The sequence below is a fragment of the Salvia hispanica genome, chromosome 5 (genome assembly GCF_029641045.1).
Source record: "Salvia hispanica isolate PSC_SH4W2 chromosome 5, Shi_PSC_v1, whole genome shotgun sequence".
NCBI lineage: Eukaryota > Viridiplantae > Streptophyta > Magnoliopsida > Lamiales > Lamiaceae > Salvia > Salvia hispanica.
In genome coordinates this window covers 10,446,534-10,474,268 of record NC_142696.1, presented here as the reverse complement: position 1 = coordinate 10,474,268, position 27,735 = coordinate 10,446,534, and the positions used below count along the sequence as shown (strand labels likewise).

The following is a 27,735-nucleotide window of genomic DNA, read 5'->3' as shown; positions in this document are numbered from 1 at the left end:
AAAAGAGGCCGTTTCGAGCCATTTCGAACACTTTTAGTTCGCAGCTACTGTTTTTCGGCACGTTTAAGATTGTGGGACCCGCTCGTCACCGGCTCGTGGAGTTTGTCGTACTTTTTGTCCTCGTACTCGACAACAGCTAATCGAGTGTCGGACCACATCAAGACCAACTGAACGAAAAAAAAAATGAACGCACTCGCAAAAAAAGGAGTGCAACACGAGGACTTCCCAGGGGGTCACCCATCCTAGTACTACTCTCGCCCAAGCACGCTTAACTTCGGAGTTCTGATGGGATCCGGTGCATTAGTGCTGGTATGATCGCACCCATCAATAGCCCCGCACTTTATTCTTTCATAGCGTACGCTCCCGTGCGCAGGTTCTGATCCCCCACCCTCCAGACGGGTATAACTTTTGATCGGGAAGGAGTTACGGGACCCACAACATATCACCGCGAAGCTCTCGCCGAGCCCCACGTTCTGAGCTACGGGTACAGCCCGTGGCTACTCCGGGAAGCAAAAAGAGGCCGTTTCGAGCCATTTCGAACACTTTTAGTTCGAAGCTACTGTTTTTCGGCACGTTTAAGATTGTGGGACCCGCTCGTCACCGGCTCGTGGAGATTGTCGTACTTTTTGTCCTCGTACTCGACAACAGCTAATCGAGTGTCGGACCACATCAAGACCAACTGAACGGGAAAAAAAAATGAACGCACTCGCAAAAAAAGGAGTGCAACACGAGGACTTCCCAGGGGGTCACCCATCCTAGTACTACTCTCGCCCAAGCACGCTTAACTTCGGAGTTCTGATGGGATCCGGTGCATTAGGGCTGGTATGATCGCACCCATCAATAGCCTCGCACTTTATTCTTTCATAGCGTACGCTCCCGTGCGAAGGTTCTGATCCCCCACCCTTCAGACAGGCATAACTTTTGATCCGGAAGGAGTTACGGGACCCACAGCATATCACCGCGAAGCTCTCGCCGACCCCACGTTCTGAGCTACGTGTACAGCCCGTGGCTACTCCGGGAAGCAAAAAGAGGCCGTTTCGAGCCATTTCGAACACTTTTAGTTCGCAGCTACTGTTTTTCGGCACGTTTAAGATTGTGGGACCCGCTCGTCACCGGCTCGTGGAGTTTGTCGTACTTTTTGTCCTCGTACTCGACAACAGCTAATCGAGTGTCGGACCACATCAAGACCAACTGAACGAAAAAAAAAATGAACGCACTCGCAAAAAAAGGAGTGCAACACGAGGACTTCCCAGGGGGTCACCCATCCTAGTACTACTCTCGCCCAAGCACGCTTAACTTCGGAGTTCTGATGGGATCCGGTGCATTAGGGCTGGTATGATCGCACCCATCAATAGCCTCGCACTTTATTCTTTCATAGCGTACGCTCCCGTGCGCAGGTTCTGATCCCCCACCCTTCACACAGGCATAACTTTTGATCCGGAAGGAGTTACGGGACCCACAGCATATCACCGCGAAGCTCTCGCCGAGACCCACGTTCTGAGCTACGTGTACAGCCCGTGGCTACTCCGGGAAGCAAAAAGAGGCCGTTTCGAGCCATTTCGAACACTTTTAGTTCGCAGCTACTGTTTTTCGGCACGTTTAAGATTGTGGGACCCGCTCGTCACCGGCTCGTGGAGATTGTCGTACTTTTTGTTCTCGTACTCGACAACAGCTAATCGAGTGTCGGACCACATCAAGACCAATTGAACGGAAAAAAAAAAATGAACGCACTCGCAAAAAAAGGGGTGCAACACGAGGACTTCCCAGGGGGTCACCCATCCTAGTACTACTCTCGCCCAAGCACGCTTAACTTCGGAGTTCTGATGGGATCCGGTGCATTAGGGCTGGTATGATCGCACCCATCAATAGCCTCGCACTTTATTCTTTCATAGCGTACGCTCCCGTGCGCAGGTTCTGATCCCCCACCCTTCACACAGGTATAACTTTTGATCGGGAAGGAGTTACGGGACCCACAATATATCACCGCGAAGCTCTCGCCGAGCCCCACGTTCTGAGCTACGGGTACAGCCCGTGGCTACTCCGGGAAGCAAAAAGAGGCCGTTTCGAGCCATTTCGAACACTTTTAGTTCGAAGCTACTGTTTTTCGGCACGTTTAAGATTGTGGGACCCGCTCGTCACCGGCTCGTGGAGTTTGTCGTACTTTTTGTCCTCGTACTCGACAACAGCTAATCGAGTGTCGGACCACATCAAGACCAACTGAACGGAAAAAAAAAATGAACGCACTCGCAAAAAAAGGAGTGCAACACGAGGACTTCCCAGGGGGTCACCCATCCTAGTACTACTCTCGCCCAAGCACGCTTAACTTCGGAGTTCTGATGGGATCCGGTGCATTAGGGCAGGTATGATCGCACCCATCAATAGCCTCGCACTTTATTCTTTCATAGCGTACGCTCCCGTGCGCAGGTTCTGATCCCCCACCCTCCAGACGGGTATAACTTTTGATCGGGAAGGAGTTACGGGACCCACAACATATCACCGCGAAGCTCTCGCCGAGCCCCACGTTCTGAGCTACGGGTACAGCCCGTGGCTACTCCGGGAAGCAAAAAGAGGCCGTTTCGAGCCATTTCGAACACTTTTAGTTCGCAGCTACTGTTTTTCGGCACGTTTAAGATTGTGGGACCCGCTCGTCACCGGCTCGTGGAGTTTGTCGTACTTTTTGTCCTCGTACTCGACAACAGCTAATCGAGTGTCGGACCACATCAAGACCAACTGAACGAAAAAAAAAATGAACGCACTCGCAAAAAAAGGAGTGCAACACGAGGACTTCCCAGGGGGTCACCCATCCTAGTACTACTCTCGCCCAAGCACGCTTAACTTCGGAGTTCTGATGGGATCCGGTGCATTAGGGCTGGTATGATCGCACCCATCAATAGCCTCGCACTTTATTCTTTCATAGCGTACGCTCCCGTGCGCAGGTTCTGATCCCCCACCCTTCACACAGGCATAACTTTTGATCCGGAAGGAGTTACGGGACCCACAGCATATCACCGCGAAGCTCTCGCCGAGACCCACGTTCTGAGCTATGGGTACAGCCCGTGGTTACTCCGGGAAGCAAAAAGAGGCCGTTTCGAGCCATTTCGAACACTTTTAGTTCGCAGCTACTGTTTTTCGGCACGTTTAAGATTGTGGGACCCGCTCGTCACCGGCTCGTGGAGATTGTCGTACTTTTTGTTCTCGTACTCGACAACAGCTAATCGAGTGTCGGACCACATCAAGACCAATTGAACGGAAAAAAAAAAATGAACGCACTCGCAAAAAAAGGGGTGCAACACGAGGACTTCCCAGGGGGTCACCCATCCTAGTACTACTCTCGCCCAAGCACGCTTAACTTCGGAGTTCTGATGGGATCCGGTGCATTAGGGCTGGTATGATCGCACCCATCAATAGCCTCGCACTTTATTCTTTCATAGCGTACGCTCCCGTGCGCAGGTTCTGATCCCCCACCCTTCACACAGGCATAACTTTTGATCCGGAAGGAGTTACGGGACCCACAATATATCACCGCGAAGCTCTCGCCGAGCCCCACGTTCTGAGCTACGTGTACAGCCCGTGGCTACTCCGGGAAGCAAAAAGAGGCCGTTTCGAGCCATTTCGAACACTTTTAGTTCGCAGCTACTGTTTTTCGGCACGTTTAAGATTGTGGGACCCGCTCGTCACCGGCTCGTGGAGTTTGTCGTACTTTTTGTCCTCGTACTCGACAACAGCTAATCGAGTGTCGGACCACATCAAGACCAACTGAACGGAAAAAAAAAATGAACGCACTCGCAAAAAAAGGAGTGCAACACGAGGACTTCCCAGGGGGTCACCCATCCTAGTACTACTCTCGCCCAAGCACGCTTAACTTCGGAGTTCTGATGGGATCCGGTGCATTAGGGCAGGTATGATCGCACCCATCAATAGCCTCGCACTTTATTCTTTCATAGCGTACGCTCCCGTGCGCAGGTTCTGATCCCCCACCCTCCAGACGGGTATAACTTTTGATCGGGAAGGAGTTACGGGACCCACAACATATCACCGCGAAGCTCTCGCCGAGCCCCACGTTCTGAGCTACGGGTACAGCCCGTGGCTACTCCGGGAAGCAAAAAGAGGCCGTTTCGAGCCATTTCGAACACTTTTAGTTCGCAGCTACTGTTTTTCGGCACGTTTAAGATTGTGGGACCCGCTCGTCACCGGCTCGTGGAGATTGTCGTACTTTTTGTCCTCGTACTCGACAACAGCTAATCGAGTGTCGGACCACATCAAGACCAACTGAACGGAAAAAAAAAATGAACGCACTCGCAAAAAAAGGAGTGCAACACGAGGACTTCCCAGGGGGTCACCCATCCTAGTACTACTCTCGCCCAAGCACGCTTAACTTCGGAGTTCTGATGGGATCCGGTGCATTAGTGCTGGTATGATCGCACCCATCAATAGCCCCGCACTTTATTCTTTCATAGCGTACGCTCCCGTGCGCAGGTTCTGATCCTCCACCCTCCAAACGGGTATAACTTTTGATCGGGAAGGAGTTACGGGACCCACAGCATATCACCGCGAAGCTCTCGTCGAGCCCCACGTTCTGAGCTACGGGTACAGCCCGTGGCTACTCCGGGAAGCAAAAAGAGGCCGTTTCGAGCCATTTCGAACACTTTTAGTTCGCAGCTACTGTTTTTCGGCACGTTTAAGATTGTGGGACCCGCTCGTCACCGGCTCGTGGAGATTGTCGTACTTTTTGTTCTCGTACTCGACAACAGCTAATCGAGTGTCGGACCACATCAAGACCAATTGAACGGAAAAAAAAAAATGAACGCACTCGCAAAAAAAGGGGTGCAACACGAGGACTTCCCAGGGGGTCACCCATCCTAGTACTACTCTCGCCCAAGCACGCTTAACTTCGAAGTTCTGATGGGATCCGGTGCATTAGGGCTGGTATGATCGCACCCATCAATAGCCTCGCACTTTATTCTTTCATAGCGTACGCTCCCGTGCGCAGGTTCTGATCCCCCACCCTTCACACAGGCATAACTTTTGATCCGGAAGGAGTTACGGGACCCACAATATATCACCGCGAAGCTCTCGCCGAGCCCCACGTTCTGAGCTACGTGTACAGCCCGTGGCTACTCCGGGAAGCAAAAAGAGGCCGTTTCGAGCCATTTCGAACACTTTTAGTTCGCAGCTACTGTTTTTCGGCACGTTTAAGATTGTGGGACCCGCTCGTCACCGGCTCGTGGAGTTTGTCGTACTTTTTGTCCTCGTACTCGACAACAGCTAATCGAGTGTCGGACCACATCAAGACCAACTGAACGGAAAAAAAAAATGAACGCACTCGCAAAAAAAGGAGTGCAACACGAGGACTTCCCAGGGGGTCACCCATCCTAGTACTACTCTCGCCCAAGCACGCTTAACTTCGGAGTTCTGATGGGATCCGGTGCATTAGGGCAGGTATGATCGCACCCATCAATAGCCTCGCACTTTATTCTTTCATAGCGTACGCTCCCGTGCGCAGGTTCTGATCCCCCACCCTCCAGACGGGTATAACTTTTGATCGGGAAGGAGTTACGGGACCCACAACATATCACCGCGAAGCTCTCGCCGAGCCCCACGTTCTGAGCTATGGGTACAGCCCGTGGCTACTCCGGGAAGCAAAAAGAGGCCGTTTCGAGCCATTTCGAACACTTTTAGTTCGCAGCTACTGTTTTTCGGCACGTTTAAGATTGTGGGACCCGCTCGTCACCGGCTCGTGGAGATTGTCGTACTTTTTGTCCTCGTACTCGACAACAGCTAATCGAGTGTCGGACCACATCAAGACCAACTGAACGGAAAAAAAAAATGAACGCACTCGCAAAAAAAGGAGTGCAACACGAGGACTTCCCAGGGGGTCACCCATCCTAGTACTACTCTCGCCCAAGCACGCTTAACTTCGGAGTTCTGATGGGATCCGGTGCATTAGTGCTGGTATGATCGCACCCATCAATAGCCCCGCACTTTATTCTTTCATAGCGTACGCTCCCGTGCGCAGGTTCTGATCCCCCACCCTCCAAACGGGTATAACTTTTGATCGGGAAGGAGTTACGGGACCCACAGCATATCACCGCGAAGCTCTCGTCGAGCCCCACGTTCTGAGCTACGGGTACAGCCCGTGGCTACTCCGGGAAGCAAAAAGAGGCCGTTTCGAGCCATTTCGAACACTTTTAGTTCGCAGCTACTGTTTTTCGGCACGTTTAAGATTGTGGGACCCGCTCGTCACCGGCTCGTGGAGATTGTCGTACTTTTTGTTCTCGTACTCGACAACAGCTAATCGAGTGTCGGACCACATCAAGACCAATTGAACGGAAAAAAAAAAATGAACGCACTCGCAAAAAAAGGGGTGCAACACGAGGACTTCCCAGGGGGTCACCCATCCTAGTACTACTCTCGCCCAAGCACGCTTAACTTCGGAGTTCTGATGGGATCCGGTGCATTAGGGCTGGTATGATCGCACCCATCAATAGCCTCGCACTTTATTCTTTCATAGCGTACGCTCCCGTGCGCAGGTTCTGATCCCCCACCCTTCACACAGGCATAACTTTTGATCCGGAAGGAGTTACGGGACCCACAATATATCACCGCGAAGCTCTCGCCGAGCCCCACGTTCTGAGCTACGTGTACAGCCCGTGGCTACTCCGGGAAGCAAAAAGAGGCCGTTTCGAGCCATTTCGAACACTTTTAGTTCGCAGCTACTGTTTTTCGGCACGTTTAAGATTGTGGGACCCGCTCGTCACCGGCTCGTGGAGTTTGTCGTACTTTTTGTCCTCGTACTCGACAACAGCTAATCGAGTGTCGGACCACATCAAGACCAACTGAACGGAAAAAAAAAATGAACGCACTCGCAAAAAAAGGAGTGCAACACGAGGACTTCCCAGGGGGTCACCCATCCTAGTACTACTCTCGCCCAAGCACGCTTAACTTCGGAGTTCTGATGGGATCCGGTGCATTAGGGCAGGTATGATCGCACCCATCAATAGCCTCGCACTTTATTCTTTCATAGCGTACGCTCCCGTGCGCAGGTTCTGATCCCCCACCCTCCAGACGGGTATAACTTTTGATCGGGAAGGAGTTACGGGACCCACAACATATCACCGCGAAGCTCTCGCCGAGCCCCACGTTCTGAGCTACGGGTACAGCCCGTGGCTACTCCGGGAAGCAAAAAGAGGCCGTTTCGAGCCATTTCGAACACTTTTAGTTCGCAGCTACTGTTTTTCGGCACGTTTAAGACTGTGGGACCCGCTCGTCACCGGCTCGTGGAGTTTGTCGTACTTTTTGTCCTCGTACTCGACAACAGCTAATCGAGTGTCGGACCACATCAAGACCAACTGAACGAAAAAAAAAATGAACGCACTCGCAAAAAAAGGGGTGCAACACGAGGACTTCCCAGGGGGTCACCCATCCTAGTACTACTCTCGCCCAAGCACGCTTAACTTCGGAGTTCTGATGGGATCCGGTGCATTAGTGCTGGTATGATCGCACCCATCAATAGCCCCGCACTTTATTCTTTCATAGCGTACGCTCCCGTGCGCAGGTTCTGATCCCCCACCCTCCAGACGGGTATAACATTTGATCGGGAAGGAGTTACGGGACCCACAGCATATCACCGCGAAGCTCTCGCCGACCCCACGTTCTGAGCTACGTGTACAGCCCGTGGCTACTCCGGGAAGCAAAAAGAGGCCGTTTCGAGCCATTTCGAACACTTTTAGTTCGCAGCTACTGTTTTTCGGCACGTTTAAGATTGTGGGACCCGCTCGTCACCGGCTCGTGGAGTTTGTCGTACTTTTTGTCCTCGTACTCGACAACAGCTAATTGAGTGTCGGACCACATCAAGACCAACTGAACGGAAAAAAAAAATGAACGCACTCGCAAAAAAAGGGGTGCAACACGAGGACTTCCCAGGGGGTCATCCATCCTAGTACTACTCTCGCCCAAGCACGCTTAACTTCGGAGTTCTGATGGGATCCGGTGCATTAGAGCTGGTATGATCGCACCCATCAATAGCCCCGCACTTTATTCTTTCATAGTGTACGCTCCCGTGCGAAGGTTCTGATCCCCCACCCTTCACACAGGCATAACTTTTGATCCGGAAGGAGTTACGGGACCCACAGCATATCACCGCGAAGCTCTCGCCGACCCCACGTTCTGAGCTACGTGTACAGCCCGTGGCTACTCCGGGAAGCAAAAAGAGGCCGTTTCGAGCCATTTCGAACACTTTTAGTTCGCAGCTACTGTTTTTCGGCACGTTTAAGATTGTGGGACCCGCTCGTCACCGTTTTGTGGAGTTTGTCGTACTTTTTGTCCTCGTACTCGACAACAGCTAATCGAGTGTCGGACCACATCAAGACCAACTGAACGAAAAAAAAAATGAACGCACTCGCAAAAAAAGGGATGCAACACGAGGACTTCCCAGGGGGTCACCCATCCTAGTACTACTCTCGCCCAAGCACGCTTAACTTCGGAGTTCTGATGGGATCCGGTGCATTAGGGCTGGTATGATCGCACCCATCAATAGCCTCGCACTTTATTCTTTCATAGCGTACGCTCCCGTGCGCAGGTTCTGATCCCCCACCCTTCAGACGGGTATAACTTTTGATCGGGAAGGAGTTACGGGACCCACAACATATCACCGCGAAGCTCTCGCCGAGCCCCACGTTCTGAGCTACGGGTACAGCCCGTGGCTACTCCGGGAAGCAAAAAGAGGCCGTTTCGAGCCATTTCGAACACTTTTAGTTCGCAGCTACTGTTTTTCGGCACGTTTAAGACTGTGGGACCCGCTCGTCACCGGCTCGTGGAGTTTGTCGTACTTTTTGTCCTCGTACTCGACAACAGCTAATCGAGTGTCGGACCACATCAAGACCAACTGAACGAAAAAAAAAATGAACGCACTCGCAAAAAAAGGGGTGCAACACGAGGACTTCCCAGGGGGTCACCCATCCTAGTACTACTCTCGCCCAAGCACGCTTAACTTCGGAGTTCTGATGGGATCCAGTGCATTAGTGCTGGTATGATCGCACCCATCAATAGCCCCGCACTTTATTCTTTCATAGCGTACGCTCCCGTGCGCAGGTTCTGATCCCCCACCCTCCAGACGGGTATAACATTTGATCGGGAAGGAGTTACGGGACCCACAGCATATCACCGCGAAGCTCTCGTCGAGCCCCACGTTCTGAGCTACGGGTACAGCCCGTGGCTACTCCGGGAAGCAAAAAGAGGCCGTTTCGAGCCATTTCGAACACTTTTAGTTCGCAGCTACTGTTTTTCGGCACGTTTAAGATTGTGGGACCCGCTCGTCACCGGCTCGTGGAGATTGTCGTACTTTTTGTCCTCGTACTCGACAACAGCTAATCGAGTGTCGGACCACATCAAGACCAATTGAACGGAAAAAAAAAAATGAACGCACTCGCAAAAAAAGGGGTGCAACACGAGGACTTCCCAGGGGGTCACCCATCCTAGTACTACTCTCGCCCAAGCACGCTTAACTTCGGAGTTCTGATGGGATCCAGTGCATTAGTGCTGGTATGATCGCACCCATCAATAGCCCCGCACTTTATTCTTTCATAGCGTACGCTCCCGTGCGCAGGTTCTGATCCCCCACCCTCCAGACGGGTATAACATTTGATCGGGAAGGAGTTACGGGACCCACAGCATATCACCGCGAAGCTCTCGTCGAGCCCCACGTTCTGAGCTACGGGTACAGCCCGTGGCTACTCCGGGAAGCAAAAAGAGGCCGTTTCGAGCCATTTCGAACACTTTTAGTTCGCAGCTACTGTTTTTCGGCACGTTTAAGATTGTGGGACCCGCTCGTTACCGGCTCGTGGAGATTGTCGTACTTTTTGTCCTCGTACTCGACAACAGCTAATCGAGTGTCGGACCACATCAAGACCAATTGAACGGAAAAAAAAAAATGAACGCACTCGCAAAAAAAGGGGTGCAACACGAGGACATCCCAGGGGGTCACCCATCCTAGTACTACACTCGCCCAAGCACGCTTAACTTCGGAGTTCTGATGGGATCCGGTGCATTAGGGCTGGTATGATCACACCCATCAATAGCCTCGCACTTTATTCTTTCATAGCGTACGCTCCCGTGCGAAGGTTCTGATCCCCCACCCTTCAGACAGGCATAACTTTTGATCGGGAAGGAGTTACGGGACCCACAGCATATCACCGCGAAGCTCTCGCCGACCCCACGTTCTGAGCTACGTGTACAGCCCGTGGCTACTCCGGGAAGCAAAAAGAGGCCGTTTCGAGCCATTTCGAACACTTTTAGTTCGCAGCTACTGTTTTTCGGCACGTTTAAGATTGTGGGACCCGCTCGTCACCGGCTCGTGGAGTTTGTCGTACTTTTTGTCCTCGTACTCGACAACAGCTAATCGAGTGTCGGACCACATCAAGACCAACTGAACGGAAAAAAAAAATGAACGCACTCGCAAAAAAAGGGGTGCAACACGAGGACTTCCCAGGGGGTCACCCATCCTAGTACTACTCTCGCCCAAGCACGCTTAACTTCGGAGTTCTGATGGGATCCGGTGCATTAGGGCTGGTATGATCGCACACATCAATAGCCTCGCACTTTATTCTTTCATAGCGTACGCTCCCGTGCGCAGGTTCTGATCCCCCACCCTTCACACAGGCATAACTTTTGATCCGGAAGGAGTTACGGGACCCACAGCATATCACCGCGAAGCTCTCGCCGACCCCACGTTCTGAGCTACGTGTACAGCCCGTGGCTACTCCGGGAAGCAAAAAGAGGCCGTTTCGAGCCATTTCGAACACTTTTAGTTCGCAGCTACTGTTTTTCGGCACGTTTAAGATTGTGGGACCCGCTCGTCACCGGCTCGTGGAGTTTGTCGTACTTTTTGTCCTCGTACTCGACAACAGCTAATCGAGTGTCGGACCACATCAAGACCAACTGAACGGAAAAAAAAAATGAACGCACTCGCAAAAAAAGGGGTGCAACACGAGGACTTCCCAGGGGGTCACCCATCCTAGTACTACTCTCGCCCAAGCACGCTTAACTTCGGAGTTCTGATGGGATCCGGTGCATTAGGGCTGGTATGATCGCACACATCAATAGCCTCGCACTTTATTCTTTCATAGCGTACGCTCCCGTGCGCAGGTTCTGATCCCCCACCCTTCACACAGGCATAACTTTTGATCCGGAAGGAGTTACGGGACCCACAGCATATCACCGCGAAGCTCTCGCCGAGCCCCACGTTCTGAGCTACGTGTACAGCCCGTGGCTACTCCGGGAAGCAAAAAGAGGCCGTTTCGAGCCATTTCGAACACTTTTAGTTCGCAGCTACTGTTTTTCGGCACGTTTAAGATTGTGGGACCCGCTCGTCACCGGCTCATGGAGTTTGTCGTACTTTTGGTCCTCGTACTCGACAACAGCTAATCGAGTGTCGGACCACATCAAGACCAACTGAACGGAAAAAAAAAATGAACGCACTCGCAAAAAAAGGGGTGCAACACGAGGACTTCCCAGGGGGTCACCCATCCTAATACTACTCTCGCCCAAGCACGCTTAACTTCGGAGTTCTGATGGGATCCGGTGCATTAGAGCTGGTATGATCGCACCCATCAATAGCCCCGCACTTTATTCTTTCATAGTGTACGCTCCCGTGCGAAGGTTCTGATCCCCCACCCTTCACACAGGCATAACTTTTGATCCGGAAGGAGTTACGGGACCCACAGCATATCACCGCGAAACTCTCGCCGACCCCACGTTCTGAGCTACGTGTACAGCCCGTGGCTACTCCGGGAAGCAAAAAGAGGCCGTTTCGAGCCATTTCGAACACTTTTAGTTCGCAGCTACTGTTTTTCGGCACGTTTAAGATTGTGGGACCCGCTCGTCACCGGCTTGTGGAGTTTGTCGTACTTTTTGTCCTCGTACTCGACAACAGCTAATCGAGTGTCGGACCACATCAAGACCAACTGAACGAAAAAAAAAATGAACGCACTCGCAAAAAAAGGGATGCAACACGAGGACTTCCCAGGGGGTCACCCATCCTAGTACTACTCTCGCCCAAGCACGCTTAACTTCGGAGTTCTGATGGGATCCGGTGCATTAGGGCTGGTATGATCGCACCCATCAATAGCCTCGCACTTTATTCTTTCATAGCGTACGCTCCCGTGCGCAGGTTCTGATCCCCCACCTTTCACACAGGCATAACTTTTGATCCGGAAGGAGTTACGGGACCCACAGCATATCACCGCGAAGCTCTCGCCGAGCCCCACGTTCTGAGCTAAGTGTACAGCCCGTGGCTACTCCGGGAAGCAAAAAGAGGCCGTTTCGAGCCATTTCGAACACTTTTAGTTCGCAGCTACTGTTTTTCGGCACGTTTAAGATTGTGGGACCCGCTCGTCACCGGCTCGTGGAGTTTGTCGTACTTTTTGTCCTCGTACTCGACAACAGCTAATCGAGTGTCGGACCACATCAAGACCAACTGAACGAAAAAAAAAATGAACGCACTCGCAAAAAAAGGGATGCAACACGAGGACTTCCCAGGGGGTCACCCATCCTAGTACTACTCTCGCCCAAGCACGCTTAACTTCGGAGTTCTGATGGGATCCGGTGCATTAGTGCTGGTATGATCGCACCCATCAATAGCCCCGCACTTTATTCTTTCATAGCGTACGCTCCCGTGCGCAGGTTCTGATCCCCCACCCTCCAGACGGGTATAACATTTGATCGGGAAGGAGTTACGGGACCCACAGCATATCACCGCGAAGCTCTCGTCGAGCCCCACGTTCTGAGCTACGGGTACAGCCCGTGGCTACTCCGGGAAGCAAAAAGAGGCCGTTTCGAGCCATTTCGAACACTTTTAGTTCGCAGCTACTGTTTTCGGCACGTTTAAGATTGTGGGACCCGCTCGTCACCGGCTCGTGGAGATTGTCGTACTTTTTGTCCTCGTACTCGACAACAGCTAATCGAGTGTCGGACCACATCAAGACCAATTGAACGGAAAAAAAAAAATGAACGCACTCGCAAAAAAAGGGGTGCAACACGAGGACTTCCCAGGGGGTCACCCATCCTAGTACTACTCTCGCCCAAGCACGCTTAACTTCGGAGTTCTGATGGGATCCGGTGCATTAGGGCTGGTATGATCGCACACATCAATAGCCTCGCACTTTATTCTTTCATAGCGTACGCTCCCGTGCGCAGGTTCTGATCCCCCACCCTTCACACAGGCATAACTTTTGATCCGGAAGGAGTTACGGGACCCACAGCATATCACCGCGAAGCTCTCGCCGAGCCCCACGTTCTGAGCTACGTGTACAGCCCGTGGCTACTCCGGGAAGCAAAAAGAGGCCGTTTCGAGCCATTTCGAACACTTTTAGTTCGCAGCTACTGTTTTTCGGCACGTTTAAGATTGTGGGACCCGCTCGTCACCGGCTCGTGGAGTTTGTCGTACTTTTTGTCCTCGTACTCGACAACAGCTAATCGAGTGTCGGACCACATCAAGACCAACTGAACGGAAAAAAAAAATGAACGCACTCGCAAAAAAAGGGGTGCAACACGAGGACTTCCCAGGGGGTCACCCATCCTAGTACTACTCTCGCCCAAGCACACTTAACTTCGGAGTTCTGATGGGATCCGGTGCATTAGGGCTGGTATGATCGCACACATCAATTGCCTCGCACTTTATTCTTTCATAGCGTACGCTCCCGTGCGCAGGTTCTGATCCCCCACCCTTCACACAGGCATAACTTTTGATCCGGAAGGAGTTACGGGACCCACAGCATATCACCGCGAAGCTCTCGCCGACCCCACGTTCTGAGCTACGTGTACAGCCCGTGGCTACTCCGGGAAGCAAAAAGAGGCCGTTTCGAGCCATTTCGAACACTTTAAGTTCGCAGCTACTGTTTTTCGGCACGTTTAAGATTGTGGGACCCGCTCGTCACCGGCTCGTGGAGTTTGTCGTACTTTTTGTCCTCGTACTCGACAACAGCTAATCGAGTGTCGGACCACATCAAGACCAACTGAACGGAAAAAAAAAATGAACGCACTCGCAAAAAAAGGGGTGCAACACGAGCACTTCCCAGGGGGTCACCCATCCTAGTACTACTCTCGCCCAAGCACGCTTAACTTCGGAGTTCTGATGGGATCCGGTGCATTAGGGCTGGTATGATCGCACACATCAATAGCCTCGCACTTTATTCTTTCATAGCGTACGCTCCCGTGCGCAGGTTCTGATCCCCCACCCTTCACACAGGCATAACTTTTGATCCGGAAGGAGTTACGGGACCCACAGCATATCACCGCGAAGCTCTCGCCGAGCCCCACGTTCTGAGCTACGTGTACAGCCCGTGGCTACTCCGGGAAGCAAAAAGAGGCCGTTTCGAGCCATTTCGAACACTTTTAGTTCGCAGCTACTGTTTTTCGGCACGTTTAAGATTGTGGGACCCGCTCGTCACCGGCTCGTGGAGTTTGTCGTACTTTTTGTCCTCGTACTCGACAACAGCTAATCGAGTGTCGGACCACATCAAGACCAACTGAACGGAAAAAAAAAATGAACGCACTCGCAAAAAAAGGGGTGCAACACGAGGACTTCCCAGGGGGTCACCCATCCTAGTACTACTCTCGCCCAAGCACGCTTAACTTCGGAGTTCTGATGGGATCCGGTGCATTAGGGCTGGTATGATCGCACACATCAATTGCCTCGCACTTTATTCTTTCATAGCGTACGCTCCCGTGCGCAGGTTCTGATCCCCCACCCTTCACACAGGCATAACTTTTGATCCGGAAGGAGTTACGGGACCCACAGCATATCACCGCGAAGCTCTCGCCGACCCCACGTTCTGAGCTACGTGTACAGCCCGTGGCTACTCCGGGAAGCAAAAAGAGGCCGTTTCGAGCCATTTCGAACACTTTTAGTTCGCAGCTACTGTTTTTCGGCACGTTTAAGATTGTGGGACCCGCTCGTCACCGGCTCGTGGAGTTTGTCGTACTTTTTGTCCTCGTACTCGACAACAGCTAATCGAGTGTCGGACCACATCAAGACCAACTGAACGGAAAAAAAAAATGAACGCACTCGCAAAAAAAGGGGTGCAACACGAGCACTTCCCAGGGGGTCACCCATCCTAGTACTACTCTCGCCCAAGCACGCTTAACTTCGGAGTTCTGATGGGATCCGGTGCATTAGGGCTGGTATGATCGCACACATCAATAGCCTCGCACTTTATTCTTTCATAGCGTACGCTCCCGTGCGCAGGTTCTGATCCCCCACCCTTCACACAGGCATAACTTTTGATCCGGAAGGAGTTACGGGACCCACAGCATATCACCGCGAAGCTCTCGCCGAGCCCCACGTTCTGAGCTACGTGTACAGCCCGTGGCTACTCCGGGAAGCAAAAAGAGGCCGTTTCGAGCCATTTCGAACACTTTTAGTTCGCAGCTACTGTTTTTCGGCACGTTTAAGATTGTGGGACCCGCTCGTCACCGGCTCATGGAGTTTGTCGTACTTTTTGTCCTCGTACTCGACAACAGGTAATCGAGTGTCGGACCACATCAAGACCAACTGAACGGAAAAAAAAAATGAACGCATTCGCAAAAAAAGGGGTGCAACACGAGGACTTCCCAGGGGGTCACCCATCCTAATACTACTCTCGCCCAAGCACGCTTAACTTCGGAGTTCTGATGGGATCCGGTGCATTAGAGCTGGTATGATCGCACCCATCAATAGCCCCGCACTTTATTCTTTCATAGCGTACGCTCCCGTGCGCAGGTTCTGATCCCCCACCCTTCACACAGGCATAACTTTTGATCCGGAAGGAGTTACGGGACCCACAGCATATCACCGCGAAGCTCTCGCCGACCCCACGTTCTGAGCTACGTGTACAGCCCGTGGCTACTCCGGGAAGCAAAAAGAGGCCGTTTCGAGCCATTTCGAACACTTTTAGTTCGCAGCTACTGTTTTTCGGCACGTTTAAGATTGTGGGACCCGCTCGTCACCGGCTCGTGGAGTTTGTCGTAATTTTTGTCCTCGTACTCGACAACAGCTAATCGAGTGTCGGACCACATCAAGACCAACTGAACGGAAAAAAAAAATGAACGCACTCGCAAAAAAAGGGGTGCAACACGAGGACTTCCCAGGGGGTCACCCATCCTAGTACTACTCTCGCCCAAGCACGCTTAACTTCGGAGTTCTGATGGGATCCGGTGCATTAGAGCTGGTATGATCGCACCCATCAATAGCCCCGCACTTTATTCTTTCATAGTGTACGCTCCCGTGCGCAGGTTCTGATCCCCCACCCTTCACACAGGCATAACTTTTGATCCGGAAGGAGTTACGGGACCCACAACATATCACCGCGAAGCTCTCGCCGACCCCACGTTCTGAGCTACGTGTACAGCCCGTGGCTACTCCGGGAAGCAAAAAGAGGCCGTTTCGAGCCATTTCGAACACTTTTAGTTCGCAGCTACTGTTTTTCGGCACGTTTAAGATTGTGGGACCCGCTCGTCACCGGCTCGTGGAGTTTGTCGTAATTTTTGTCCTCGTACTCGACAACAGCTAATCGAGTGTCGGACCACATCAAGACCAACTGAACGGAAAAAAAAAATGAACGCACTCGCAAAAAAAGGGGTGCAACACGAGGACTTCCCAGGGGGTCACCCATCCTAGTACTACTCTCGCCCAAGCACGCTTAACTTCGGAGTTCTGATGGGATCCGGTGCATTAGGGCTGGTATGATCGCACCCATCAATAGCCTCGCACTTTATTCTTTCATAGCGTACGCTCCCGTGCGCAGGTTCTGATCCCCCACCCTTCACACAGGCATAACTTTTGATCCGGAAGGAGTTACGGGACCCACAGCATATCACCGCGAAGCTCTCGCCGAGCCCCACGTTCTGAGCTACGTGTACAGCCCGTGGCTACTCCGGGAAGCAAAAAGAGGCCGTTTCGAGCCATTTCGAACACTTTTAGTTCGCAGCTACTGTTTTTCGGCACGTTTAAGATTGTGGGACCCGCTCGTCACCGGCTCATGGAGTTTGTCGTACTTTTTGTCCTCGTACTCGACAACAGCTAATCGAGTGTCGGACCACATCAAGACCAACTGAACGGAAAAAAAAAATGAACGCACTCGCAAAAAAAGGGGTGCAACACGAGGACTTCCCAGGGGGTCACCCATCCTAGTACTACTCTCGCCCAAGCACGCATAACTTCGGAGTTCTGATGGGATCCGGTGCATTAGGGCTGGTATGATCGCACACATCAATAGCCTCGCACTTTATTCTTTCATGGCGTACGCTCCCGTGCGCAGGTTCTGATCCCCCACCCTTCACACAGGCATAACTTTTGATCCGGAAGGAGTTACGGGACCCACAGCATATCACCGCGAAGCTCTCGCCGAGCCCCACGTTCTGAGCTACGTGTACAGCCCGTGGCTACTCCGGGAAGCAAAAAGAGGCCGTTTCGAGCCATTTCGAACACTTTTAGTTCGCAGCTACTGTTTTTCGGCACGTTTAAGATTGTGGGACCCGCTCGTCACCGGCTCATGGAGTTTGTCGTACTTTTTGTCCTCGTACTCGACAACAGCTAATCGAGTGTCGGACCACATCAAGACCAACTGAACGAAAAAAAAAATGAACGCACTCGCAAAAAAAGGGGTGCAACACGAGGACTTCCCAGGGGGTCACCCATCCTAGTACTACTCTCGCCCAAGCACGCTTAACTTCAGAGTTCTGATGGGATCCGGTGCATTAGTGCTGGTATGATCGCACCCATCAATAGCCCCGCACTTTATTCTTTCATAGCGTACGCTCCCGTGCGCAGGTTCTGATCCCCCACCCTCCAGACGGGTATAACATTTGATCGGGAAGGAGTTACGGGACCCACAGCATATCACCGCGAAGCTCTCGTCGAGCCCCACGTTCTGAGCTACGGGTACAGCCCGTGGCTACTCCGGGAAGCAAAAAGAGGCCGTTTCGAGCCATTTCGAACACTTTTAGTTCGCAGCTACTGTTTTTCGGCACGTTTAAGATTGTGGGACCCGCTCGTCACCGGCTCGTGGAGATTGTCGTACTTTTTGTCCTCGTACTCGACAACAGCTAATCGAGTGTCGGACCACATCAAGACCAATTGAACGGAAAAAAACAAATGAACGCACTCGCAAAAAAAGGGGTGCAACACGAGGACTTCCCAGGGGGTCACCCATCCTAGTACTACTCTCGCCCAAGCACGCTTAACTTCGGAGTTCTGATGGGATCCGGTGCATTAGGGCTGGTATGATCGCACCCATCAATAGCGTCGCACTTTATTCTTTCATAGCGTACGCTCCCGTGCGAAGGTTCTGATCCCCCACCCTTCAGACAGGCATAACTTTTGATCCGGAAGGAGTTACGGGACCCACAGCATATCACCGCGAAGCTCTCGCCGACCCCACGTTCTGAGCTACGTGTACAGCCCGTGGCTACTCCGGGAAGCAAAAAGAGGCCGTTTCGAGCCATTTCGAACACTTTTAGTTCGCAGCTACTGTTTTTCGGCATGTTTAAGATTGTGGGACCCGCTCGTCACCGGCTCGTGGAGTTTGTCGTAATTTTTGTCCTCGTACTCGACAACTGCTAATCGAGTGTCGGACCACATCAAGACCAACTGAACGGAAAAAAAAAATGAACGCACTCGCAAAAAAAGGGGTGCAACACGAGGACTTCCCAGGGGGTCACCCATCCTAGTACTACTCTCGCCCAAGCACGCTTAACTTCGGAGTTCTGATGGGATCCGGTGCATTAGTGCTGGTATGATCGCACCCATCAATAGCCCCGCACTTTATTCTTTCATAGCGTACGCTCCCGTGCGCAGGTTCTGATCCCCCACCCTCCAAACGGGTATAACTTTTGATCGGGAAGGAGTTACGGGACCCACAGCATATCACCGCGAAGCTCTCGTCGAGCCCCACGTTCTGAGCTACGGGTACAGCCCGTGGCTACTCCGGGAAGCAAAAAGAGGCCGTTTCGAGCCATTTCGAACACTTTTAGTTCGCAGCTACTGTTTTTCGGCACGTTTAAGATTGTGGGACCCGCTCGTCACCGGCTCGTGGAGATTGTCGTACTTTTTGTCCTCGTACTCGACAACAGCTAATCGAGTGTCGGACCACATCAAGACCAATTGAACGGAAAAAAAAAATGAACGCACTCGCAAAAAAAGGGGTGCAACACGAGGACTTCCCAAGGGGTCACCCATCCTAGTACTACACTCGCCCAAGCACGCTTAACTTCGGAGTTCTGATGGGATCCGGTGCATTAGGGCTGGTATGATCGCACCCATCAATAGCCTCGCACTTTATTCTTTCATAGCGTACGCTCCCGTGCGAAGGTTCTGATCCCCCACCCTTCAGACAGGCATAACTTTTGATCCGGAAGGAGTTACGGGACCCACAGCATATCACCGCGAAGCTCTCGCCGACCCCACGTTCTGAGCTACGTGTACAGCCCGTGGCTACTCCGGGAAGCAAAAAGAGGCCGTTTCGAGCCATTTCGAACACTTTTAGTTCGCAGCTACTGTTTTTCGGCACGTTTAAGATTGTGGGACCCGCTCGTCACCGGCTCGTGGAGTTTGTCGTACTTTTTGTCCTCGTACTCGACAACAGCTAATCGAGTGTCGGACCACATCAAGACCAACTGAACGGAAAAAAAAAATGAACGCACTCGCAAAAAAAGGGGTGCAACACGAGGACTTCCCAGGGGGTCACCCATCCTAGTACTACTCTCGCCCAAGCACGCTTAACTTCGGAGTTCTGATGGGATCCGGTGCATTAGGGCTGGTATGATCGCACCCATCAATAGCGTCGCACTTTATTCTTTCATAGCGTACGCTCCCGTGCGAAGGTTCTGATCCCCCACCCTTCAGACAGGCATAACTTTTGATCCGGAAGGAGTTACGGGACCCACAGCATATCACCGCGAAGCTCTCGCCGACCCCACGTTCTGAGCTACGTGTACAGCCCGTGGCTACTCCGGGAAGCAAAAAGAGGCCGTTTCGAGCCATTTCGAACACTTTTAGTTCGCAGCTACTGTTTTTCGGCACGTTTAAGATTGTGGGACCCGCTCGTCACCGGCTCGTGGAGTTTGTCGTAATTTTTGTCCTCGTACTCGACAACAGCTAATCGAGTGTCGGACCACATCAAGACCAACTGAACGGAAAAAAAAAATGAACGCACTCGCAAAAAAAGGGGTGCAACACGAGGACTTCCCAGGGGGTCACCCATCCTAGTACTACTCTCGCCCAAGCACGCTTAACTTCGGAGTTCTGATGGGATCCGGTGCATTAGTGCTGGTATGATCGCACCCATCAATAGCCCCGCACTTTATTCTTTCATAGCGTACGCTCCCGTGCGCAGGTTCTGATCCCCCACCCTCCAAACGGGTATAACTTTTGATCGGGAAGGAGTTACGGGACCCACAGCATATCACCGCGAAGCTATCGTCGAGCCCCACGTTCTGAGCTACGGGTACAGCCCGTGGCTACTCCGGGAAGCAAAAAGAGGCCGTTTCGAGCCATTTCGAACACTTTTAGTTCGCAGCTACTGTTTTTCGGCACGTTTAAGATTGTGGGACCCGCTCGTCACCGGCTCGTGGAGATTGTCGTACTTTTTGTCCTCGTACTCGACAACAGCTAATCGAGTGTCGGACCACATCAAGACCAATTGAACGGAAAAAAAAAATGAACGCACTCGCAAAAAAAGGGGTGCAACACGAGGACTTCCCAGGGGGTCACCCATCCTAGTACTACACTCGCCCAAGCACGCTTAACTTCGGAGTTCTGATGGGATCCGGTGCATTAGGGCTGGTATGATCGCACCCATCAATAGCCTCGCACTTTATTCTTTCATAGCGTACGCTCCCGTGCGAAGGTTCTGATCCCCCACCCTTCAGACAGGCATAACTTTTGATCCGGAAGGAGTTACGGGACCCACAGCATATCACCGCGAAGCTCTCGTCGAGCCCCACGTTCTGAGCTACGGGTACAGCCCGTGGCTACTCCGGGAAGCAAAAAGAGGCCGTTTCGAGCCATTTCGAACACTTTTAGTTCGCAGCTACTGTTTTTCGGCACGTTTAAGATTGTGGGACCCGCTCGTCACCGGCTCGTGGAGATTGTCGTACTTTTTGTCCTCGTACTCGACAACAGCTAATCGAGTGTCGGACCACATCAAGACCAATTGAACGGAAAAAAACAAATGAACGCACTCGCAAAAAAAGGGGTGCAACACGAGGACTTCCCAGGGGGTCACCCATCCTAGTACTACTCTCGCCCAAGCACGCTTAACTTCGGAGTTCTGATGGGATCCGGTGCATTAGGGCTGGTATGATCGCACCCATCAATAGCGTCGCACTTTATTCTTTCATAGCGTACGCTCCCGTGCGAAGGTTCTGATCCCCCACCCTTCAGACAGGCATAACTTTTGATCCGGAAGGAGTTACGGGACCCACAGCATATCACCGCGAAGCTCTCGCCGACCCCACGTTCTGAGCTACGTGTACAGCCCGTGGCTACTCCGGGAAGCAAAAAGAGGCCGTTTCGAGCCATTTCGAACACTTTTAGTTCGCAGCTACTGTTTTTCGGCATGTTTAAGATTGTGGGACCCGCTCGTCACCGGCTCGTGGAGTTTGTCGTAATTTTTGTCCTCGTACTCGACAACAGCTAATCGAGTGTCGGACCACATCAAGACCAACTGAACGGAAAAAAAAAATGAACGCACTCGCAAAAAAAGGGGTGCAACACGAGGACTTCCCAGGGGGTCACCCATCCTAGTACTACTCTCGCCCAAGCACGCTTAACTTCGGAGTTCTGATGGGATCCGGTGCATTAGTGCTGGTATGATCGCACCCATCAATAGCCCCGCACTTTATTCTTTCATAGCGTACGCTCCCGTGCGCAGGTTCTGATCCCCCACCCTCCAAACGGGTATAACTTTTGATCGGGAAGGAGTTACGGGACCCACAGCATATCACCGCGAAGCTCTCGTCGAGCCCCACGTTCTGAGCTACGGGTACAGCCCGTGGCTACTCCGGGAAGCAAAAAGAGGCCGTTTCGAGCCATTTCGAACACTTTTAGTTCGCAGCTACTGTTTTTCGGCACGTTTAAGATTGTGGGACCCGCTCGTCACCGGCTCGTGGAGATTGTCGTACTTTTTGTCCTCGTACTCGACAACAGCTAATCGAGTGTCGGACCACATCAAGACCAATTGAACGGAAAAAAAAAATGAACGCACTCGCAAAAAAAGGGGTGCAACACGAGGACTTCCCAAGGGGTCACCCATCCTAGTACTACACTCGCCCAAGCACGCTTAACTTCGGAGTTCTGATGGGATCCGGTGCATTAGGGCTGGTATGATCGCACCCATCAATAGCCTCGCACTTTATTCTTTCATAGCGTACGCTCCCGTGCGAAGGTTCTGATCCCCCACCCTTCAGACAGGCATAACTTTTGATCCGGAAGGAGTTACGGGACCCACAGCATATCACCGCGAAGCTCTCGCCGACCCCACGTTCTGAGCTACGTGTACAGCCCGTGGCTACTCCGGGAAGCAAAAAGAGGCCGTTTCGAGCCATTTCGAACACTTTTAGTTCGCAGCTACTGTTTTTCGGCACGTTTAAGATTGTGGGACCCGCTCGTCACCGGCTCGTGGAGTTTGTCGTACTTTTTGTCCTCGTACTCGACAACAGCTAATCGAGTGTCGGACCACATCAAGACCAACTGAACGGAAAAAAAAAATGAACGCACTCGCAAAAAAAGGGGTGCAACACGAGGACTTCCCAGGGGGTCACCCATCCTAGTACTACTCTCGCCCAAGCACGCTTAACTTCGGAGTTCTGATGGGATCCGGTGCATTAGGGCTGGTATGATCGCACCCATCAATAGCGTCGCACTTTATTCTTTCATAGCGTACGCTCCCGTGCGAAGGTTCTGATCCCCCACCCTTCAGACAGGCATAACTTTTGATCCGGAAGGAGTTACGGGACCCACAGCATATCACCGCGAAGCTCTCGCCGACCCCACGTTCTGAGCTACGTGTACAGCCCGTGGCTACTCCGGGAAGCAAAAAGAGGCCGTTTCGAGCCATTTCGAACACTTTTAGTTCGCAGCTACTGTTTTTCGGCACGTTTAAGATTGTGGGACCCGCTCGTCACCGGCTCGTGGAGTTTGTCGTAATTTTTGTCCTCGTACTCGACAACAGCTAATCGAGTGTCGGACCACATCAAGACCAACTGAACGGAAAAAAAAAATGAACGCACTCGCAAAAAAAGGGGTGCAACACGAGGACTTCCCAGGGGGTCACCCATCCTAGTACTACTCTCGCCCAAGCACGCTTAACTTCGGAGTTCTGATGGGATCCGGTGCATTAGTGCTGGTATGATCGCACCCATCAATAGCCCCGCACTTTATTCTTTCATAGCGTACGCTCCCGTGCGCAGGTTCTGATCCCCCACCCTCCAAACGGGTATAACTTTTGATCGGGAAGGAGTTACGGGACCCACAGCATATCACCGCGAAGCTATCGTCGAGCCCCACGTTCTGAGCTACGGGTACAGCCCGTGGCTACTCCGGGAAGCAAAAAGAGGCCGTTTCGAGCCATTTCGAACACTTTTAGTTCGCAGCTACTGTTTTTCGGCACGTTTAAGATTGTGGGACCCGCTCGTCACCGGCTCGTGGAGATTGTCGTACTTTTTGTCCTCGTACTCGACAACAGCTAATCGAGTGTCGGACCACATCAAGACCAATTGAACGGAAAAAAAAAATGAACGCACTCGCAAAAAAAGGGGTGCAACACGAGGACTTCCCAGGGGGTCACCCATCCTAGTACTACACTCGCCCAAGCACGCTTAACTTCGGAGTTCTGATGGGATCCGGTGCATTAGGGCTGGTATGATCGCACCCATCAATAGCCTCGCACTTTATTCTTTCATAGCGTACGCTCCCGTGCGAAGGTTCTGATCCCCCACCCTTCAGACAGGCATAACTTTTGATCCGGAAGGAGTTACGGGACCCACAGCATATCACCGCGAAGCTCTCGCCGACCCCACGTTCTGAGCTACGTGTACAGCCCGTGGCTACTGCGGGAAGCAAAAAGAGGCCGTTTCGAGCCATTTCGAACACTTTTAGTTCGCAGCTACTGTTTTTCGGCACGTTTAAGATTGTGGGACCCGCTCGTCACCGGCTCGTGGAGTTTGTCGTACTTTTTGTCCTCGTACTCGACAACAGCTAATCGAGTGTCGGACCACATCAAGACCAACTGAACGGAAAAAAAAAATGAACGCACTCGCAAAAAAAGGGGTGCAACACGAGGACTTCCCAGGGGGTCACCCATCCTAGTACTACTCTCGCCCAAGCACGCTTAACTTCGGAGTTCTGATGGGATCCGGTGCATTAGGGCTGGTATGATCGCACACATCAATAGCCTCGCACTTTATTCTTTCATAGCGTACGCTCCCGTGCGCAGGTTCTGATCCCCCACCCTTCACACAGGCATAACTTTTGATCCGGAAGGAGTTACGGGACCCACAGCATATCACCGCGAAGCTCTCGCCGAGCCCCACGTTCTGAGCTACGTGTACAGCCCGTGGCTACTCCGGGAAGCAAAAAGAGGCCGTTTCGAGCCATTTCGAACACTTTTAGTTCGCAGCTACTGTTTTTCGGCACGTTTAAGATTGTGGGACCCGCTCGTCACCGGCTCATGGAGTTTGTCGTACTTTTTGTCCTCGTACTCGACAACAGCTAATCGAGTGTCGGACCACATCAAGACCAACTGAACGGAAAAAAAAAATGAACGCACTCGCAAAAAAAGGGGTGCAACACGAGGACTTCCCAGGGGGTCACCCATCCTAATACTACTCTCGCCCAAGCACGCTTAACTTCGGAGTTCTGATGGGATCCGGTGCATTAGAGCTGGTATGATCGCACCCATCAATAGCCCCGCACTTTATTCTTTCATAGTGTACGCTCCCGTGCGAAGGTTCTGATCCCCCACCCTTCACACAGGCATAACTTTTGATCCGGAAGGAGTTACGGGACCCACAGCATATCACCGCGAAGCTCTCGCCGACCCCACGTTCTGAGCTACGTGTACAGCCCGTGGCTACTCCGGGAAGCAAAAAGAGGCCGTTTCGAGCCATTTCGAACACTTTTAGTTCGCAGCTACTGTTTTTCGGCACGTTTAAGATTGTGGGACCCGCTCGTCACCGGCTTGTGGAGTTTGTCGTACTTTTTGTCCTCGTACTCGACAACAGCTAATCGAGTGTCGGACCACATCAAGACCAACTGAACGAAAAAAAAAATGAACGCACTCGCAAAAAAAGGGATGCAACACGAGGACTTCCCAGGGGGTCACCCATCCTAGTACTACTCTCGCCCAAGCACGCTTAACCTCGGAGTTCTGATGGGATCCGGTGCATTAGGGCTGGTATGATCGCACCCATCAATAGCCTCGCACTTTATTCTTTCATAGCGTACGCTCCCGTGCGCAGGTTCTGATCCCCCACCCTTCACACAGGCATAACTTTTGATCCGGAAGGAGTTACGGGACCCACAGCATATCACCGCGAAGCTCTCGCCGAGCCCCACGTTCTGAGCTACGTGTACAGCCCGTGGCTACTCCGGGAAGCAAAAAGAGGCCGTTTCGAGCCATTTCGAACACTTTTAGTTCGCAGCTACTGTTTTTCGGCACGTTTAAGATTGTGGGACCCGCTCGTCACCGGCTCGTGGAGTTTGTCGTACTTTTTGTCCTCGTACTCGACAACAGCTAATCGAGTGTCGGACCACATCAAGACCAACTGAACGAAAAAAAAAATGAACGCACTCGCAAAAAAAGGGATGCAACACGAGGACTTCCCAGGGGGTCACCCATCCTAGTACTACTCTCGCCCAAGCACGCTTAACTTCGGAGTTCTGATGGGATCCGGTGCATTAGTGCTGGTATGATCGCACCCATCAATAGCCCCGCACTTTATTCTTTCATAGCGTACGCTCCCGTGCGCAGGTTCTGATCCCCCACCCTCCAGACGGGTATAACATTTGATCGGGAAGGAGTTACGGGACCCACAGCATATCACCGCGAAGCTCTCGTCGAGCCCCACGTTCTGAGCTACGGGTACAGCCCGTGGCTACTCCGGGAAGCAAAAAGAGGCCGTTTCGAGCCATTTCGAACACTTTTAGTTCGCAGCTACTGTTTTTCGGCACGTTTAAGATTGTGGGACCCGCTCGTCACCGGCTCGTGGAGATTGTCGTACTTTTTGTCCTCGTACTCGACAACAGCTAATCGAGTGTCGGACCACATCAAGACCAATTGAACGGAAAAAAAAAATGAACGCACTCGCAAAAAAAGGGGTGCAACACGAGGACTTCCCAGGGGGTCACCCATCCTAGTACTACTCTCGCCCAAGCACGCTTAACTTCGGAGTTCTGATGGGATCCGGTGCATTAGGGCTGGTATGATCGCACACATCAATAGCCTCGCACTTTATTCTTTCATAGCGTACGCTCCCGTGCGCAGGTTCTGATCCCCCACCCTTCACACAGGCATAACTTTTGATCCGGAAGGAGTTACGGGACCCACAGCATATCACCGCGAAGCTCTCGCCGAGCCCCACGTTCTGAGCTACGTGTACAGCCCGTGGCTACTCCGGGAAGCAAAAAGAGGCCGTTTCGAGCCATTTCGAACACTTTTAGTTCGCAGCTACTGTTTTTCGGCACGTTTAAGATTGTGGGACCCGCTCGTCACCGGCTCGTGGAGTTTGTCGTACTTTTTGTCCTCGTACTCGACAACAGCTAATCGAGTGTCGGACCACATCAAGACCAACTGAACGAAAAAAAAAATGAACGCACTCGCAAAAAAAGGGATGCAACACGAGGACTTCCCAGGGGGTCACCCATCCTAGTACTACTCTCGCCCAAGCACGCTTAACTTCGGAGTTCTGATGGGATCCGGTGCATTAGTGCTGGTATGATCGCACCCATCAATAGCCCCGCACTTTATTCTTTCATAGCGTACGCTCCCGTGCGCAGGTTCTGATCCCCCACCCTCCAGACGGGTATAACATTTGATCGGGAAGGAGTTACGGGACCCACAGCATATCACCGCGAAGCTCTCGTCGAGCCCCACGTTCTGAGCTACGGGTACAGCCCGTGGCTACTCCGGGAAGCAAAAAGAGGCCGTTTCGAGCCATTTCGAACACTTTTAGTTCGCAGCTACTGTTTTTCGGCACGTTTAAGATTGTGGGACCCGCTCGTCACCGGCTCGTGGAGATTGTCGTACTTTTTGTCCTCGTACTCGACAACAGCTAATCGAGTGTCGGACCACATCAAGACCAATTGAACGGAAAAAAAAAAATGAACGCACTCGCAAAAAAAGGGGTGCAACACGAGGACTTCCCAGGGGGTCACCCATCCTAGTACTACTCTCGCCCAAGCACGCTTAACTTCGGAGTTCTGATGGGATCCGGTGCATTAGGGCTGGTATGATCGCACCCATCAATAGCCTCGCACTTTATTCTTTCATAGCGTACGCTCCCGTGCGAAGGTTCTGATCCCCCACCCTTCAGACAGGCATAACTTTTGATCCGGAAGGAGTTACGGGACCCACAGCATATCACCGCGAAGCTCTCGCCGACCCCACGTTCTGAGCTACGTGTACAGCCCGTGGCTACTCCGGGAAGCAAAAAGAGGCCGTTTCGAGCCATTTCGAACACTTTTAGTTCGCAGCTACTGTTTTT

At 52.2% G+C, this 27,735-nt stretch overlaps 54 non-coding genes across 54 annotated transcripts; all 54 read right to left on the bottom strand.

Moving 5' to 3' along the window:
* Positions 1-204: 204 nt before the first annotated feature.
* LOC148926193 (5S ribosomal RNA) lies at positions 205-323 on the bottom strand. The gene has a single exon (XR_016131297.1). It is a non-coding gene; the product is annotated as a 5S ribosomal RNA (ribosomal RNA).
* Positions 324-717: 394 nt separating this feature from the next.
* Positions 718-836, bottom strand: LOC148926192 (5S ribosomal RNA). Its single transcript, XR_016132111.1, has one exon. It is a non-coding gene; the product is annotated as a 5S ribosomal RNA (ribosomal RNA).
* A 392-nt stretch (positions 837-1,228) lies between these two features.
* Positions 1,229-1,347, bottom strand: LOC148926191 (5S ribosomal RNA). The gene has a single exon (XR_016132110.1). It is a non-coding gene; the product is annotated as a 5S ribosomal RNA (ribosomal RNA).
* Positions 1,348-1,742: 395 nt separating this feature from the next.
* On the bottom strand, positions 1,743-1,861 carry LOC148926190 (5S ribosomal RNA). Its single transcript, XR_016131974.1, has one exon. It is a non-coding gene; the product is annotated as a 5S ribosomal RNA (ribosomal RNA).
* A 394-nt stretch (positions 1,862-2,255) lies between these two features.
* LOC148926189 (5S ribosomal RNA) lies at positions 2,256-2,374 on the bottom strand. Its single transcript, XR_016130998.1, has one exon. It is a non-coding gene; the product is annotated as a 5S ribosomal RNA (ribosomal RNA).
* Positions 2,375-2,767: 393 nt separating this feature from the next.
* Positions 2,768-2,886, bottom strand: LOC148926188 (5S ribosomal RNA). The gene has a single exon (XR_016132109.1). It is a non-coding gene; the product is annotated as a 5S ribosomal RNA (ribosomal RNA).
* A 395-nt stretch (positions 2,887-3,281) lies between these two features.
* LOC148926187 (5S ribosomal RNA) lies at positions 3,282-3,400 on the bottom strand. The gene has a single exon (XR_016131973.1). It is a non-coding gene; the product is annotated as a 5S ribosomal RNA (ribosomal RNA).
* Positions 3,401-3,794: 394 nt separating this feature from the next.
* Positions 3,795-3,913, bottom strand: LOC148926186 (5S ribosomal RNA). The gene has a single exon (XR_016130997.1). It is a non-coding gene; the product is annotated as a 5S ribosomal RNA (ribosomal RNA).
* A 394-nt stretch (positions 3,914-4,307) lies between these two features.
* LOC148926185 (5S ribosomal RNA) lies at positions 4,308-4,426 on the bottom strand. The gene has a single exon (XR_016131286.1). It is a non-coding gene; the product is annotated as a 5S ribosomal RNA (ribosomal RNA).
* A 395-nt stretch (positions 4,427-4,821) lies between these two features.
* Positions 4,822-4,940, bottom strand: LOC148926184 (5S ribosomal RNA). The gene has a single exon (XR_016131155.1). It is a non-coding gene; the product is annotated as a 5S ribosomal RNA (ribosomal RNA).
* Positions 4,941-5,334: 394 nt separating this feature from the next.
* LOC148926183 (5S ribosomal RNA) lies at positions 5,335-5,453 on the bottom strand. Its single transcript, XR_016130996.1, has one exon. It is a non-coding gene; the product is annotated as a 5S ribosomal RNA (ribosomal RNA).
* A 394-nt stretch (positions 5,454-5,847) lies between these two features.
* LOC148926182 (5S ribosomal RNA) lies at positions 5,848-5,966 on the bottom strand. Its single transcript, XR_016131275.1, has one exon. It is a non-coding gene; the product is annotated as a 5S ribosomal RNA (ribosomal RNA).
* Positions 5,967-6,361: 395 nt separating this feature from the next.
* LOC148926181 (5S ribosomal RNA) lies at positions 6,362-6,480 on the bottom strand. The gene has a single exon (XR_016131972.1). It is a non-coding gene; the product is annotated as a 5S ribosomal RNA (ribosomal RNA).
* A 394-nt stretch (positions 6,481-6,874) lies between these two features.
* On the bottom strand, positions 6,875-6,993 carry LOC148926180 (5S ribosomal RNA). Its single transcript, XR_016130995.1, has one exon. It is a non-coding gene; the product is annotated as a 5S ribosomal RNA (ribosomal RNA).
* Positions 6,994-7,386: 393 nt separating this feature from the next.
* Positions 7,387-7,505, bottom strand: LOC148926179 (5S ribosomal RNA). The gene has a single exon (XR_016131175.1). It is a non-coding gene; the product is annotated as a 5S ribosomal RNA (ribosomal RNA).
* Positions 7,506-7,898: 393 nt separating this feature from the next.
* LOC148926178 (5S ribosomal RNA) lies at positions 7,899-8,017 on the bottom strand. The gene has a single exon (XR_016130973.1). It is a non-coding gene; the product is annotated as a 5S ribosomal RNA (ribosomal RNA).
* Positions 8,018-8,409: 392 nt separating this feature from the next.
* Positions 8,410-8,528, bottom strand: LOC148926177 (5S ribosomal RNA). The gene has a single exon (XR_016130989.1). It is a non-coding gene; the product is annotated as a 5S ribosomal RNA (ribosomal RNA).
* A 393-nt stretch (positions 8,529-8,921) lies between these two features.
* LOC148926176 (5S ribosomal RNA) lies at positions 8,922-9,040 on the bottom strand. Its single transcript, XR_016131815.1, has one exon. It is a non-coding gene; the product is annotated as a 5S ribosomal RNA (ribosomal RNA).
* Positions 9,041-9,435: 395 nt separating this feature from the next.
* On the bottom strand, positions 9,436-9,554 carry LOC148926175 (5S ribosomal RNA). The gene has a single exon (XR_016131814.1). It is a non-coding gene; the product is annotated as a 5S ribosomal RNA (ribosomal RNA).
* A 395-nt stretch (positions 9,555-9,949) lies between these two features.
* On the bottom strand, positions 9,950-10,068 carry LOC148926174 (5S ribosomal RNA). Its single transcript, XR_016131555.1, has one exon. It is a non-coding gene; the product is annotated as a 5S ribosomal RNA (ribosomal RNA).
* Positions 10,069-10,461: 393 nt separating this feature from the next.
* Positions 10,462-10,580, bottom strand: LOC148926173 (5S ribosomal RNA). The gene has a single exon (XR_016131138.1). It is a non-coding gene; the product is annotated as a 5S ribosomal RNA (ribosomal RNA).
* Positions 10,581-10,973: 393 nt separating this feature from the next.
* Positions 10,974-11,092, bottom strand: LOC148926172 (5S ribosomal RNA). Its single transcript, XR_016131137.1, has one exon. It is a non-coding gene; the product is annotated as a 5S ribosomal RNA (ribosomal RNA).
* A 394-nt stretch (positions 11,093-11,486) lies between these two features.
* On the bottom strand, positions 11,487-11,605 carry LOC148926171 (5S ribosomal RNA). The gene has a single exon (XR_016130981.1). It is a non-coding gene; the product is annotated as a 5S ribosomal RNA (ribosomal RNA).
* A 392-nt stretch (positions 11,606-11,997) lies between these two features.
* On the bottom strand, positions 11,998-12,116 carry LOC148926170 (5S ribosomal RNA). The gene has a single exon (XR_016130987.1). It is a non-coding gene; the product is annotated as a 5S ribosomal RNA (ribosomal RNA).
* A 393-nt stretch (positions 12,117-12,509) lies between these two features.
* LOC148926169 (5S ribosomal RNA) lies at positions 12,510-12,628 on the bottom strand. The gene has a single exon (XR_016131375.1). It is a non-coding gene; the product is annotated as a 5S ribosomal RNA (ribosomal RNA).
* Positions 12,629-13,022: 394 nt separating this feature from the next.
* On the bottom strand, positions 13,023-13,141 carry LOC148926168 (5S ribosomal RNA). The gene has a single exon (XR_016131136.1). It is a non-coding gene; the product is annotated as a 5S ribosomal RNA (ribosomal RNA).
* Positions 13,142-13,535: 394 nt separating this feature from the next.
* Positions 13,536-13,654, bottom strand: LOC148926167 (5S ribosomal RNA). The gene has a single exon (XR_016131295.1). It is a non-coding gene; the product is annotated as a 5S ribosomal RNA (ribosomal RNA).
* Positions 13,655-14,047: 393 nt separating this feature from the next.
* LOC148926166 (5S ribosomal RNA) lies at positions 14,048-14,166 on the bottom strand. Its single transcript, XR_016131240.1, has one exon. It is a non-coding gene; the product is annotated as a 5S ribosomal RNA (ribosomal RNA).
* Positions 14,167-14,560: 394 nt separating this feature from the next.
* Positions 14,561-14,679, bottom strand: LOC148926165 (5S ribosomal RNA). Its single transcript, XR_016131135.1, has one exon. It is a non-coding gene; the product is annotated as a 5S ribosomal RNA (ribosomal RNA).
* A 393-nt stretch (positions 14,680-15,072) lies between these two features.
* Positions 15,073-15,191, bottom strand: LOC148926164 (5S ribosomal RNA). The gene has a single exon (XR_016131239.1). It is a non-coding gene; the product is annotated as a 5S ribosomal RNA (ribosomal RNA).
* Positions 15,192-15,585: 394 nt separating this feature from the next.
* LOC148926163 (5S ribosomal RNA) lies at positions 15,586-15,704 on the bottom strand. Its single transcript, XR_016130980.1, has one exon. It is a non-coding gene; the product is annotated as a 5S ribosomal RNA (ribosomal RNA).
* A 393-nt stretch (positions 15,705-16,097) lies between these two features.
* On the bottom strand, positions 16,098-16,216 carry LOC148926162 (5S ribosomal RNA). Its single transcript, XR_016131810.1, has one exon. It is a non-coding gene; the product is annotated as a 5S ribosomal RNA (ribosomal RNA).
* Positions 16,217-16,609: 393 nt separating this feature from the next.
* Positions 16,610-16,728, bottom strand: LOC148926161 (5S ribosomal RNA). Its single transcript, XR_016131971.1, has one exon. It is a non-coding gene; the product is annotated as a 5S ribosomal RNA (ribosomal RNA).
* Positions 16,729-17,122: 394 nt separating this feature from the next.
* Positions 17,123-17,241, bottom strand: LOC148926160 (5S ribosomal RNA). The gene has a single exon (XR_016131588.1). It is a non-coding gene; the product is annotated as a 5S ribosomal RNA (ribosomal RNA).
* Positions 17,242-17,634: 393 nt separating this feature from the next.
* Positions 17,635-17,753, bottom strand: LOC148926159 (5S ribosomal RNA). The gene has a single exon (XR_016131663.1). It is a non-coding gene; the product is annotated as a 5S ribosomal RNA (ribosomal RNA).
* A 395-nt stretch (positions 17,754-18,148) lies between these two features.
* LOC148926158 (5S ribosomal RNA) lies at positions 18,149-18,267 on the bottom strand. The gene has a single exon (XR_016131970.1). It is a non-coding gene; the product is annotated as a 5S ribosomal RNA (ribosomal RNA).
* Positions 18,268-18,660: 393 nt separating this feature from the next.
* LOC148926157 (5S ribosomal RNA) lies at positions 18,661-18,779 on the bottom strand. Its single transcript, XR_016131164.1, has one exon. It is a non-coding gene; the product is annotated as a 5S ribosomal RNA (ribosomal RNA).
* A 394-nt stretch (positions 18,780-19,173) lies between these two features.
* Positions 19,174-19,292, bottom strand: LOC148926156 (5S ribosomal RNA). Its single transcript, XR_016131031.1, has one exon. It is a non-coding gene; the product is annotated as a 5S ribosomal RNA (ribosomal RNA).
* A 393-nt stretch (positions 19,293-19,685) lies between these two features.
* On the bottom strand, positions 19,686-19,804 carry LOC148926155 (5S ribosomal RNA). The gene has a single exon (XR_016131968.1). It is a non-coding gene; the product is annotated as a 5S ribosomal RNA (ribosomal RNA).
* Positions 19,805-20,197: 393 nt separating this feature from the next.
* Positions 20,198-20,316, bottom strand: LOC148926154 (5S ribosomal RNA). The gene has a single exon (XR_016131153.1). It is a non-coding gene; the product is annotated as a 5S ribosomal RNA (ribosomal RNA).
* Positions 20,317-20,710: 394 nt separating this feature from the next.
* Positions 20,711-20,829, bottom strand: LOC148926153 (5S ribosomal RNA). The gene has a single exon (XR_016130978.1). It is a non-coding gene; the product is annotated as a 5S ribosomal RNA (ribosomal RNA).
* Positions 20,830-21,224: 395 nt separating this feature from the next.
* LOC148926152 (5S ribosomal RNA) lies at positions 21,225-21,343 on the bottom strand. The gene has a single exon (XR_016131967.1). It is a non-coding gene; the product is annotated as a 5S ribosomal RNA (ribosomal RNA).
* A 393-nt stretch (positions 21,344-21,736) lies between these two features.
* LOC148926151 (5S ribosomal RNA) lies at positions 21,737-21,855 on the bottom strand. The gene has a single exon (XR_016131142.1). It is a non-coding gene; the product is annotated as a 5S ribosomal RNA (ribosomal RNA).
* A 394-nt stretch (positions 21,856-22,249) lies between these two features.
* LOC148926150 (5S ribosomal RNA) lies at positions 22,250-22,368 on the bottom strand. Its single transcript, XR_016131030.1, has one exon. It is a non-coding gene; the product is annotated as a 5S ribosomal RNA (ribosomal RNA).
* A 393-nt stretch (positions 22,369-22,761) lies between these two features.
* On the bottom strand, positions 22,762-22,880 carry LOC148926149 (5S ribosomal RNA). The gene has a single exon (XR_016131966.1). It is a non-coding gene; the product is annotated as a 5S ribosomal RNA (ribosomal RNA).
* Positions 22,881-23,273: 393 nt separating this feature from the next.
* On the bottom strand, positions 23,274-23,392 carry LOC148926148 (5S ribosomal RNA). Its single transcript, XR_016131131.1, has one exon. It is a non-coding gene; the product is annotated as a 5S ribosomal RNA (ribosomal RNA).
* A 394-nt stretch (positions 23,393-23,786) lies between these two features.
* LOC148926147 (5S ribosomal RNA) lies at positions 23,787-23,905 on the bottom strand. The gene has a single exon (XR_016130976.1). It is a non-coding gene; the product is annotated as a 5S ribosomal RNA (ribosomal RNA).
* Positions 23,906-24,298: 393 nt separating this feature from the next.
* On the bottom strand, positions 24,299-24,417 carry LOC148926146 (5S ribosomal RNA). The gene has a single exon (XR_016131134.1). It is a non-coding gene; the product is annotated as a 5S ribosomal RNA (ribosomal RNA).
* Positions 24,418-24,811: 394 nt separating this feature from the next.
* LOC148926145 (5S ribosomal RNA) lies at positions 24,812-24,930 on the bottom strand. The gene has a single exon (XR_016130979.1). It is a non-coding gene; the product is annotated as a 5S ribosomal RNA (ribosomal RNA).
* A 392-nt stretch (positions 24,931-25,322) lies between these two features.
* Positions 25,323-25,441, bottom strand: LOC148926144 (5S ribosomal RNA). Its single transcript, XR_016131353.1, has one exon. It is a non-coding gene; the product is annotated as a 5S ribosomal RNA (ribosomal RNA).
* A 393-nt stretch (positions 25,442-25,834) lies between these two features.
* Positions 25,835-25,953, bottom strand: LOC148926143 (5S ribosomal RNA). Its single transcript, XR_016131364.1, has one exon. It is a non-coding gene; the product is annotated as a 5S ribosomal RNA (ribosomal RNA).
* A 394-nt stretch (positions 25,954-26,347) lies between these two features.
* Positions 26,348-26,466, bottom strand: LOC148926142 (5S ribosomal RNA). The gene has a single exon (XR_016131133.1). It is a non-coding gene; the product is annotated as a 5S ribosomal RNA (ribosomal RNA).
* A 393-nt stretch (positions 26,467-26,859) lies between these two features.
* On the bottom strand, positions 26,860-26,978 carry LOC148926141 (5S ribosomal RNA). Its single transcript, XR_016131352.1, has one exon. It is a non-coding gene; the product is annotated as a 5S ribosomal RNA (ribosomal RNA).
* A 395-nt stretch (positions 26,979-27,373) lies between these two features.
* LOC148926140 (5S ribosomal RNA) lies at positions 27,374-27,492 on the bottom strand. The gene has a single exon (XR_016131965.1). It is a non-coding gene; the product is annotated as a 5S ribosomal RNA (ribosomal RNA).
* Positions 27,493-27,735: the final 243 nt, after the last annotated feature.